Source organism: Oncorhynchus gorbuscha, linkage group LG09 (genome assembly GCF_021184085.1).
Source record: "Oncorhynchus gorbuscha isolate QuinsamMale2020 ecotype Even-year linkage group LG09, OgorEven_v1.0, whole genome shotgun sequence".
Taxonomy (NCBI): Eukaryota; Metazoa; Chordata; class Actinopteri; order Salmoniformes; family Salmonidae; genus Oncorhynchus; species Oncorhynchus gorbuscha.
In genome coordinates this window covers 83,603,311-83,616,218 of record NC_060181.1, presented here as the reverse complement: position 1 = coordinate 83,616,218, position 12,908 = coordinate 83,603,311, and the positions used below count along the sequence as shown (strand labels likewise).

The 12,908-nt window shown below is 44.2% G+C and overlaps 1 pseudogene; it reads right to left on the bottom strand.

Annotated features, from left to right (window-relative positions):
- The window catches only part of LOC124044178, a 486,633-nt pseudogene that overhangs the window by 292,083 nt on the left and 181,642 nt on the right, over window positions 1-12,908 (bottom strand).

Genomic DNA, 12,908 nt, shown 5'->3' with positions numbered 1-12,908 from the left:
GTACCTCCTGGACTCTGAACTGGTTTTGACCTTTTGCCTGTCCTTGACCATTCTCTTGCCTACTCCTTTTTGGATCAATAAATATCTAAGTCACCAACCATCTGCCTCTTGTGTCTGTATCTGGGTCTCGTCTTGTAGCGTGATAAATATGATCGTCAATCATTGAGCAAAACCTGATGGTTGGAGCTTGACCAAGAACCTGAGAGCTCTAGAGTTCCTCTGTGGAGATTGGAGAACCTTCCAGAAGGACAACCATCTATGCAGCACTCCACCAATCAGGCCTTTGTGGTGGAGTGGCTAGGTGGAAGTCACTCCTCAGTAAAAGTCATGACAGCCCACATGGATTTTGTCGAAAGGCACCTAAAGTCTCAGACAATGAGAAACCAGATTCCCTGGTCTGATGAAACCAAGATTGAACTCTTTGGCCTGAATACTAAGTGTCACGTCTGGAGGAAACCTGGCACCATGGTTGTGGCAACATCATGATGTAGGGATGTTTTTCAGCAGCAGGGACTGGGAGACTAGTCAGGATCGGGGCAAAGATGAACAGAGCAAAGTACAGAGAGAACCTTGATAAAAACTTGCTCCAGAGCACTCAGGATCTTGCAAACGTTCACCTTCCAACAGGATAACGACCCTAAGCACACAGCCAAGACAACGTAGGAGTGGCTTCAAGACAAGTCTCTGAATCTCCTTGAGTGGCCCAGCCAGAGCCCGGACTTGAACCAGATCAAACATCTCGAGAGAGACCTGAAAATAGCTGTGCAGCGACCCTCCCCATCCAACCTGACAGAGCTTGAGAGCATCTGCATAGAAGAATGGGAGAAACTCACCAAATACAGGTGTGCCAAGTGTCACGGCTGTTGAAGGATTAGGACCAAGGTTGTGAGCTTACATTTTCCTTTTTATTTGATAAAAGACGCCGAACAAAACAATAATGTGACAGTACCCTCCCCCCCTCCCCCCCAAAGGGGCCCCGGATTGGGCACCCTCATTGCTGTGGGCCTTGGACTGGGCACCCTCATTGGGGGCTCTGGACTGGGGAGTGTTGCTGGGGGCTCTGGACTGTAGGCCGTCGCTGGAGGCCTCATGCCATGGATCATCACTGGAGGCTTCGTGCCATGGACCATCACTGGAGGCTTTGTGCCATGGACCATCACTGGAGGCTTTGTGCCATGGATCATCACTGGAGGCTTCGTGCCATGGATCATCACTGGAGGCTTTGTGCCATGGATCATAACTGGAGGCTTCGTGCCATGGATCATCACTGGAGGCTTTGTGCCATGGATCATCACTGGAGGCTTCGTGCCATGGATCATAACTGGAGGCTTCGTGCCATGGATCATCACTGGAGGCTTAGTTCTGGGTGCAGGCACAGGACTCAACAGGCTGGAGGGACATACAGGAGGCATTGGCCTTGGCCAAGGCACCGGATACACTGGGTCGTGGAGGCGCACTGGAGGTCTAAAGCTAAGTGCCTGCACAACCCGTCCTGGCTGGATGGTGGCTTAGGCCGAGCACGTGCGGGGCGCAGGACGCTCTGGGCTGTGCAGACGCACTAGAGACACCGTGCGCAGGGCCGGCGTAGGATATCCTGGGCCATAGAGAAGTACTGGAGGTCTGGAGAGCAAGGCTGGCACAGTCCGTCATGGCTGGATGCTCACCCTAGCCCTGCAGATGCGGGGTGCTAGGATGTAGGGCACCGAGCTAAGAACGTGTAATGGAGACACTGTGCACTCCACTGCATAACACAGTGCCTGACCAGTACGACGCCCGCCAAGGTAAGCACGGGGAGTTGGCTCAGGTCTCCAACCTGACTCTGCCACACTCCCCGTGGGGCTGCCTCTCAGTCTTCCTTGCCAGCCGTGTTCCCTCATAGCGTCGCCACTCAGCTTTAGCTGCTTCCAGTTCCTCCCGTGGATGGCAATACTCCCCAGCCTGCCTCCAGGGTCCTTTCCCATCCAGGATTTCCTCCCATGTCCAGGAGTCCATTACACGCTGCTCCTTCTTACCACGCTGCTTGGTCTGTTGGTGGTGGGAAGTTCTGTCACGGCTGTTGAAGGATTAGGGCCAAGGCACAGCGTGGTGAGAGTACATTTAACCTTTTTATTTGATAAAAGACGCCGAACAAAACAATACACACTACAAAACATACGGTGAAGCTAAAAGCTATGTGCCCTAAACAAAGACAACTTCCCACAAAGAAAGAAGGGAAAACGGGCTACCTAAGTAGGGTTCCCAATCAGAGACAACGATAGACAGCTGTCCCTGATTGAGAACCATACCTGGCCAAAACATAGAAATACAAAAATCATAGATTACAAAACATAGAATGCCCACCCCAAATCACACCCTGACCAAACCAAATAGAGACATAAAAAGGCTCTCTAAGGTCAGGGTGTGACACCAAGCTTGTAGCATCATAATCAAGAAGACTCCCTGCCAAAGGTGCTTCAACAACGTACTTGTCACACCCTGACCATAGTTTGCTTTGTATGTTTCTATGTAATAATAATAATAATAATAATAATAATATATGCCATTTAGCAGACGCTTTTATCCAAAGCGACTTACAGTCATGTGTGCATACATTCTACTTATGGGTGGTCCCGGGGATCGAACCCACTACCCTGGCGTTACAAGCGCCATGCTCTACCAACTGAGCTACAGAAGGACCACATGTTTTTTATGTTTTGGTTGGTCAGGGTGTGATCTGAGTGGGCATTCTATACTGGATGTCTTATTTGTCTATTTCTATGTCTGGCCTGATATGGTTCTCAATCAGAGGCAGGTGTTAGTCATTGTCTCTGATTGGGAACCATATTTAGGTAGCCTGGGTTTCACTGTGTGTTTGTGGGTGATTGTTCCTGTCTCTGTGTTTTGCACCAGATTGGGCTGTTTTTGGTTTTCCATGTTTATTGTTTTTGTTAGTTTATTCATGTCTAGTGTTTTTATTAAAGAACATGAATAACCACCACGCTGCGTTTTGTTCCGCCTCTACTTCACCAAAAGAAAACCGTTACAGAATCACCCACCACAACAGGACCAAGCAGCATGGTAACGGGCAACAGCAGGAGAGGCAGCAATGTCTGGACTATTCTACTTGGGAGGAAATAGACAGGTGGGCGGTCGACCCAAGAGGAGTGCCGGAGCCCGCCTGGGATTCGCTGGAGCAGTGTGAGGAGGGGTATATGCTGTGATGGCACACTGTGATATTTCAGCCAATAGATATGGGAGTTTATCAAAATTTGATATGTTTTAATTCTTTGTGCGTCTGTGTAATCTGAGGGAAATGTGTGTCTCTAATATGATCATACATTTGGCAGGCAAGGAAGTGCAGCTCCGTTTCCAGCTCATTTTGTGGGCAGTGTGCACATAGCTTGTCATCTCTTGAGAACTATCATGGCAATGCTCACTGAGTCTGTACAAAGTCAAAGCCTTCCTTAAGTTTGGATCAGTCACAGTGGTCAGGTATTCTGCCACTGTGTACTCTGTGGTTAGGGCCAAATGGCATTCTAGTTTGCTCAGTTTTTGTGTTAATTCTTTCCAATGTGTCAAGTAATTATCTCTTTGTTTTCTAATGATTTGGTTAGGTCTAATTGTGTTGCTGTCCTGGGGCTCTGTGGGGTCTGTTTGTGTTTGTGAACAGGTTCCAGGTTCATCTCTCTGTATGTAGGTGATGGTTTTGTTATGGAAAGTTTGGGAATCGCTTCCTTTTACGTGGTTGTAGAATTTAACGGCTCTTTTTTTGGATTGTGATAATCAGTGGGTATCGGCCTAATTCGGCTCTGCATGCATATTATTTGGTGTTTTACGTTGTACACAGAGCACTTTTGCAGAATTATGCATGCAGTCTCAGTTTGGTGTATTGAATTTTATGTTCATTTTGATGGTATAGAAGGCCCTTCTTGCCTTGTGTATCAGATTGTTTACAGCTTTGTGGAAGTTACCTGTGGCGCTGATGTTAAGACCGAGGTACGTATTGTCATATTCTCCACCCGGCACAGCCAGAGGACTGGCCACCCCTCATTGCCTGGTTCCTGTCTAGGTTTTTTCCTAGGTTCTGGCCTTTCTAGGAAGTTTTTCCTAGTCACCGTGCTTCTACACCTGCATTGCTTGCTGTTTGGGGTTTTAGGCTGGGTTTCTGTACAGCACTTTGTGACAGCTGATGTAAGAAGGGCATCATAAATACATTTGATTGATTGTTTTTCGTGTGCTCTAGGGCAATGGTATCTAGATGGAATTTGTATTTGTGGTCATAGCACCTGGACCTTTTTTGGAACACCATTATTTTTGTCATACTGAGATTTACTGTCCCAGGTCTGACAGAATATGTGCAGAAGATCTAGGTGCTGGTGTAGGCCCTCCTTGGTTGGGGACAGAAGCACAAGTGACATAAGGGATCATACATAGGCTTTCACCTGGATTCACCTGGTCAGTCAATGTCGTGGAAAGAGTAGCTGTTCCTAATGTTTTATACATGTCTCTCTCGCTCTCTCACTTTCCCTATTTTCTCACCCTCTTTCTCTCTCTCCCTCTCTCACTTTCCCTATTTTCTCACCCTCTTTCTCTCTCTCCCTCTCTCACTCTTTATCTTTTCCTAGCACAGCTGTTTGGATGAAGTGTTTGGGTCATGTATGATAAAATTTGCGAAGCGTACCCTTGATTTGATTAGGGTACTGGATAACTCTTGAATCCTTCCATGCACGACATTTGAACACACCAAGCCTGAGGCTGTTTAACACTTTAAAACATTGGAGAACATGCTTTGAATGTCATAATGCAGGTTATCTGCTTGTCCAGCGTCATACACCTACACGTACAGTACTGTAGAGAACAGTGTACTATAGAGAACAGTGTTCTGTAGAGAACAGTGTTCTGTAGAGACCAGTGTTCTGTAGAGACCAGTGTTCTGTAGAGACCAGTGTACTGTAGAGACCAGTGTACTGTAGAGAACAGTGTACTGTAGAGAACAGTGTACTGTAGAGAACAGTGTACTGTAGAGAACAGTGTACTGTAGAGAACAGTGTACTGTAGAGAACAGTGTACTATAGAGAACAGTGTACTGTAGAGAACAGTGTACTGTAGAGAACAGTGTTCTGTAGAGAACAGTGTACTATAGAGAACAGTGTACTGTAGAGAACAGTGTACTGTAGAGAACAGTGTTCTGTAGAGAACAGTGTACTGTGCAGAACAGTGTTCTGTAGAGAGCAGTGTCAGTGTTCTAGCCTTAGAAATTATGTTTTTAGTCTAAGAGAGGGAAAGAGTGAAGGAGAGAGGAGTAAATGAGAGCAGAGTGATGGAGAGATGCAGGGAGAGAGGAGTAAATGAGAGCAGAGTGACTGAGAGAGGGAGGGAGAGAGGAGTAAATGAGAGCAGAGTGACGGAGAGAGGGAGGGAGAGAGGAGTAAATGAGAGCAGAGTGATGGAGAGAGGGAGGGAGAGAGGAGTAAATGAGAGCAGAGTGACAGAGAGGAGTAAATGAGAGTATGAGTGAAGGAGAGAGGAATAAATGAGAGCAGAGTGACAGAGAGAGGAGTAAATGAGAGCAGAGTGACAGAGAGAGGAGTAAATGAGAGCAGAGTGACAGAGAGAGGAGTAAATGAGAGCAGAGTGACAGAGAGAGGAGTAAATGAGAGCAGAGTGACGGAGAGAGGGAGGGAGAGAGAAGTAAATGAGAGCAGAGTGACGGAGAGAGGAGTAAATGAGAGCAGAGTGACAGAGAGAGGAGTAAATGAGAGCAGAGTGATGGAGAGAGGGAGGGAGAGAGAAGTAAATGAGAGCAGAGTGACGGAGAGAGGAGTAAATGAGAGCCGAGTGACGGAGAAAGGGAGGGAGAGAGTACTATGATGCCTACAGGCATATGAGAAACATCCACTTCAGACGCTCAGACAGAACGACAAAAACACAACCATTAAGATTCTGACTCTACCAGAGAATGGAGGGGGGGAGAGATAGTGAGAGAGAGGGAGTGAGGGAGTGCAAGTGAGAAAGTGTGAAAAAGAGACTCAGCCATCAATATCACATATCTTAAATTGAATGTAGTGATTGTAAGGGAGCATGTTGCATGCAAGAGTACATCATTATTCATTTCCTCTCTTACCCTACCCAGTGTTTCTAATATCTCCTGCCTTACTGTATCAATAGTATCACTACTGTATCTATAGTATCACTACTGTCACTAAAGTCTTACTGTATCTATAGTATCACTACTGTCTCTAATGTCTTACTGTATCTATAGTATCACTACTGTCTCTAATGAATTACTGTATCTATAGTATCACTAGTGTCTCTAATGAATTACTGTATCTATAGTATCACTACCATCTCTAATGAATTACTGTATCTATAGTATCACTACCGTCTCTAATGAATTACTGTATCTATAGTATCACTACCGTCTCTAATGAATTACTGTATCTATAGTATCACTACTGTATCTATAGTATCACTACTGTATCTAATGAATTACTGTATCTATAGTATCACTACTGTATCTATAGTATCACTAGTGTCTCTAATGAATTACTGTATCTATAGTATCACTACTGTATCTAATGAATTACTGTATCTATAGTATCACTAGTGTCTCTAATGAATTACTGTATCTATAGTATCACTACTGTATCTAATGAATTACTGTATCTATAGTATCACTACTGTATCTATAGTATCACTAGTGTCTCTAATGAATTACTGTATCTATAGTATCACTACCATCTCTAATGAATTACTGTATCTATAGTATCACTACCGTCTCTAATGAATTACTGTATCACTAGTGTCTCTAATGAATTACTGTATCTATAGTATCACTACCATCTCTAATGAATTACTGTATCTATAGTATCACTACCGTCTCTAATGAATTACTGTATCACTAGTGTCTCTAATGAATTACTGTATCTATAGTATCACTACTGTCTCTAATGTCTTACTGTATCTATAGTATCACTACCGTCTCTAATGAATTACTGTATCTATAGTATCACTACTGTCTAATGAATTACTGTATCTATAGTATCACTAGTGTCTCTAATGTCTTACTGTATCTATAGTATCACTAGTGTCTCTAATGAATTACTGTATCTATAGTATCACTACTGTATCTATAGTATCACTACTGTCTAATGAATTACTGTATCTATAGTATCACTAGTGTCTCTAATGTCTTACTGTATCTATAGTATCACTACTGTATCTATAGTATCACTAGTGTCTCTAATGTCTTACTCTATCTATAGTATCACTACTGTATCTATAGTATCACTCGTGTCTCTAATGTCTTACTGTATCTATAGTATCACTACTGTATCTAATGTCTTACTGTATCAATAGTATCACTACTGTATCTATAGTATCACTACCGTCTCTAATGTCTTACTGTATCTATAGTATCACTACTGTCTCTAATGTCTTACTGTATCTATAGTATCACTACTGTATCTATAGTATCACTAGTGTATCTAATGTCTTACTGTATCTATAGTATCACTACAGTATCTATAGTATCACTAGTGTCTCTAATGTCTTACTGTATATCTAGTAACACTGCTGTCTCTTACTGTATATCTAGTAACACTGCTGTCTCTAATGTCTTACTGTATATCTAGTAACACTGCTGTCTCTAATGTCTTACTGTATATCTAGTAACACTGCTGTCTCTAATGTCTTACTGTATATCTAGTATCACTGCTGTCTCTAATGTCTTACTGTATCTATAGTATCACTACTGTATCTAATGTCTTACTGTATATCTAGTATCACTACTGTCTCTAATGTCTTACTGTATCTATAGTATCACTACTGTCTCTAATGTCTTACTGTATCTATAGTATCACTACTGTCTCTAATGTCTTACTGTATCTATAGTATCACTGCTGTCTCTAATGTCTTACTGTATCTATAGTATCACTACTGTATCTAATGTCTTACTGTATCTATAGTATCACTACTGTCTCTAATGTCTTACTGTATATCTAGTATTACTACTGTCTCAATTGTTTTACTTTATTTCTAATATCCCTACTGTCTCTTAGGTCTTATGGTAGCACACAGGAGTAGACTAGAGTAGACTATGTCCCTCCTGTCTTACCGTAGCACACAGGAGTAGAGGCCCACGTCCTGCAGGTCGGCCGGTCTGAACCAGATGGCGTCCTCCTCCTTGCTCATGCGCACACCGTTGAAGGAGATGGGCTCCTCAAAGTCTCCGTGGCCCAGGCCAGAGCTGCGGTACCACATGAGGCTGAGGCCGACGCTCTGAGCCTGGCTGTAGTTGGCCCTGATGTAGCCGTAGAACAGGGCACACTTCAGCCTCACCGGCTCCCCCTTCAACACACGGTACTTCAGGTAGTCCACCGACCAGTCCGTACAGCCGGCAACTATGGAAGGAAAGAGAGAGACAATTAGGATGTGATTATATTCTATTGAGCAGTCCGTACAACCATCAACTATTGAGGGGGGGGGTTGTATGGTGAATCAACAGAGTTAAACATGTTTCTTATACCCTGCCATCATTAGTCCCCTCCTCCTTACTCAGTAACCATGGAAACAAAACATCGGAAACACACTACCCATATTTTGCACTGAGCAAGAGAATTCTACATCTGGGTACACATTTCAGCAATGTGACCTCTGTAGATGCTAAATCGTTGTGTGTTAAATGACTTAAATGTAATGTAATGTAGGTTTGTGTGTGTGTGCTGTCATACACTCAGTAACTCAGTCAGAGAGGAAAACAGTTATGCACAGTGACTCAGCCAGAGAGGAAAACAGTTATGCACAGTGACTCAGCCAGAGAGGAAAACAGTTATACACAGTGACTCAGCCAGAGAGGAAAACAGTTATACACAGTGACTCAGCCAGAGAGGAAAACAGTTATGCACAGTGACTCAGCCAGAGAGGAAAACAGTTATGCACAGTGACTCAGCCAGAGAGGAAAACAGTTATGCACAGTGACTCAGCCAGAGAGGAAAACAGTTATACACAGTGACTCAGCCAGAGAGGAAAACAGTTATGCACAGTGACTCAGCCAGAGAGGAAAACAGTTATACACAGTGACTCAGCCAGAGGGGAAAACAGTCATACACAGTGACTCAGCCAGAGAGGAAAATAGTTATGCACAGTGACTCAGCCAGAGAGGAAAACAGTTATACACAGTGATTCAGCCAGAGAGGAAAACAGTTATGCACAGTGACTCAGCCAGAGAGGAAAACAGTTATGCACAGTGACTCAGCCAGAGAGGAAAACAGTTATACACAGTGACTCAGCCAGAGAGGAAAACAGTTATGCACAGTGACTCAGCCAGAGAGGAAAACAGTTATGCACAGTGACTCAGCCAGAGAGGAAAACAGTTATACACAGTGACTCAGCCAGAGGGAAAAACAGTCATACGCTCAGTGAGTCAGTAAGAGGGAAAAACAGTCATACACTCAGTGACTCCTTCAGAGAGGAAAACAGTCATACACTCAGTGACTCCTTCAGAGGGAAAAACAGTCATGCACTCAGTGACTCAGTAAGAAGGAAAAACAGTCATACACTCAGTGACTCCATCAGAGAGGAAAACATTCATACACTCAGTGACTCCTTCAGAGAGGAAAACAGTCATACCCACAGTGACTCCTTCAGAGAGGAAAACAGTCATACACTCAGTGACTCCTTCAGAGAGGAAAACAGTCATACCCACAGTGACTCCTTCAGAGAGGAAAACAGTCATTCACTCAGTGACTCCTTCAGAGAGGAAAACAGTCATACACTCAGTGACTCCTTCAGAGAGGAAAACAGTCATACACTCAGTGACTCCTTCAGAGAGGAAAACAGTCATACACTCAGTGACTTGTTGACTCATCCAGAGGGGAAGAAAGTTACATCTCTATCCCCTATGTGGATCCCCATTAGCTCAATGTCATCTCTCTGGGCATGTGGGATGTTAAGTCATCACTTTTTCATTTGTAAGAAGTTGCTACGATGGTGTCAACGGTGGTTACTAAGGCTAGCGTCATAACACTATGCTAGCAGGTTATGAGGCTTATGGTGTTAGCATCTTGGCAGGGTAGATATCATGTTGAATGTTAACTCTAGCTAGCTATTTAGCTGGAGATATTTAGTGCAGTTGGAGGCTAACATTGCTAGCATGGATGAACTCTATAAGAAAACGTTTTGATAAAATATTGAATATGACCTTTACTACTAAAGGCCATAGAAACTCATTGAATAGCACAGTGTTTGTTCAATTTCTAGGATATATAAGTAGCTCAGGAAATATTTGATTTAATACTGTATTTTTTACACTTATTTAACCACTTTTTGGGCAGGCACAAAACTACCTTCAAATGTGCATTCATTATTTGAAACATGTACTGGTTACCTTCAGATGAGTCCCAAGACACATGGGATTGTCAGGATGTCTCATGGTCTGACAAACACCTTCACTGCAGATGAGTCCCAAGACACATGGGATTGTCAGGATGTCTCATGGTCTGACAAACACCTTCACTGCAGATGAGTCCCAAGACACATGGGATTGTCAGGATGTCTCATGGTCTGACAAACACCTTCACTGCAGATGAGTCCCAAGACACATGGGATTGTCAGGATGTCTCATGGTCTGACAAACACCTTCACTGCAGATGAGGAGGTAGGCGGATAATTACAATTTTGCAGATTAACACTGGAGTGATAAATGATCAGATGGTCATGTACCGGTAGATATATTGGTGTGCAAAAGAGCAGAAAAGTAAATAAATATAAACAGTATGGGGATGAGGTAGGTAAAATTGGGTGGGCTATTTACCGATAGACTATGTACAGCTGCAGTGATCAGTTAGCTGCTCAGATAGCTGATGTTTGAAGTTGGTGAGGGAGATCCAATGAAAAAAAAAGATATCTCGAGTTTAAAATGACAGATTTTGATGGGGATTTTTAAAATTATGTTACTTAGGGGTTTTTAAAGGTGCTTAAGGCCCTTCAAGGTTAACTTTCAGTTTCATGTCTGGATAAAGGGTAGGGTATTGACCCAGCAGGAATGAGGGAGAGGATCTTTGTTGAGCTAAACATTTGGTGATTTCTTGTCTTCTGCTCCCATGGTGACAGACAGGTTAACCCATGGCCAGCAATAAGTCTAGGACTAATTAGGCATAACTTGTTTACAGTATTGTGCATTGTGTGTGTGTATGTGTGTGTGTGTGGTGGGGGTGTGTGTGTGTGTGTGTGTGTGTGGAAAGTGATAGAGCAAAGTACCCCTGATGTGTGCCTGTCTGAGTGACACAGAACACTCACAGGGACAACTACACTTGTAATTAATGCCCCTAATTACCAGAGCCGACGTTTGTATGTGTGTGTTACATGAGTGTGTGTGTGTGGGTGTCTGCCTAATTATTCCTCTTAATTAGCAGTAGGAGAGAGAGAGAGAGAGAGAGAGAGAGAGAGAGAGAGAGAGAGAGAGAGAGAGAGAGAGAGAGAGAGAGAGAGAGAGAGAGAGAGAGAGAGAGAGAGAGAGAGAGAGAGAGAGATAGAGAGAGAGAGAGAGAGAGAGAGAGAGAGAGAGAGAGAGAGAGAGAGAGAGAGAGAGAGAGAGAGAGAGAGAGAGAGAGAGAGAGAGAGAGAGAGAGAGAGAGAGAGAGAGAGAGAGAGAGAGAGAGAGAGAGAGAGAGAGAGAGAGAGAGAGAGAGAGAGAGAGAGAGAGAGAATATGAACTGTGGGATTCTGTCTAATTAGCACCCTTAATTATTAGAACAGGCTCCCTACTGTTGACATGTGTGTGATGTTGTGATGAGCACACAAACACACACACACACAGCTCTGCGGAATCGATCATATTATGCAACCACTGAGGACATTTCTGATACCTTGGAGATCAATGGGATTGCTTCAGAAACAGACAGATATCGTCAGTATCATTATTAAAATGTTGTTACATTCAGGGCATTGAATTGGCCTTTTGATAATCCAGTAGACTAGGGCAGTGGTTCCCAACCAGCCGGTACTAGGTTCCCTTAGGGTACTGGGCCTATCCATAGGGGGTACTAGGACACCTGGGAGTACTGGGCCTATCCACAGGGGGTACTAGGACACCTGGGAGTACTGGGCCTATCCACAGGGGATACTAGGACACCTGGGGGTACTGGGCCTATCCACGGGGGATACTAGGACACCTGGGAGTACTGGGCCTATCCACAGGGGGTACTAGGACACCTGGGAGTACTGGGCCTATCCACAGGGTGTACTGGGCCTATCCACAGGGGGTACTAGGACACCTGGGGGCACTGGGCCTATCCACAGGGGGTACTAGGACACCTGAGGGCACTGGGCCTATCCACAGGGGGTATTAGGACACCTGAGGGCACTGGGCCTATCCACAGGGGGTACTAGGACACCTGGGGGTATTGGGCCTATCCACAGGGTGTACTGGCCTATCCACAAGGGGTACTAGAGAAGAATCATGAGACCAATGGCCTGCTGGTAAAATGCACATGAGGTGGTACTTCAGGGGTCCTCCGGGCAGAGCAACATTCAGTCGGTGACACAGAGCAACATTCAGTTGGTGGTACAGAGTAACATTCAGTTGGTGGTACAGAGTAACATTCAGTTGGTGGTACAGAGTAACATTCAGTTGGTGGTACAGAGTAACATTCAGTTGGTGGTACAGAGTAACATTCAGTTGGTGGTACAGAGTAACATTCAGTTGGTGGTACAGAGTAACATTCAGTTGGTGGTACAGAGTAACATTCAGTTGGTGGTACAGAGTAACATTCAGTTGGTGGTACAGAGTAACATTCAGTTGGTGGTATAGAGTAACATTCAGTTGGTGGTACAGAGTAACATTCAGTTGGTGGTACAGAGTAACATTCAGTTGGTGGTACAGAGTAACATTCAGTTGGTGGTACAGAGTAACATTCAGTTGGTGGTAC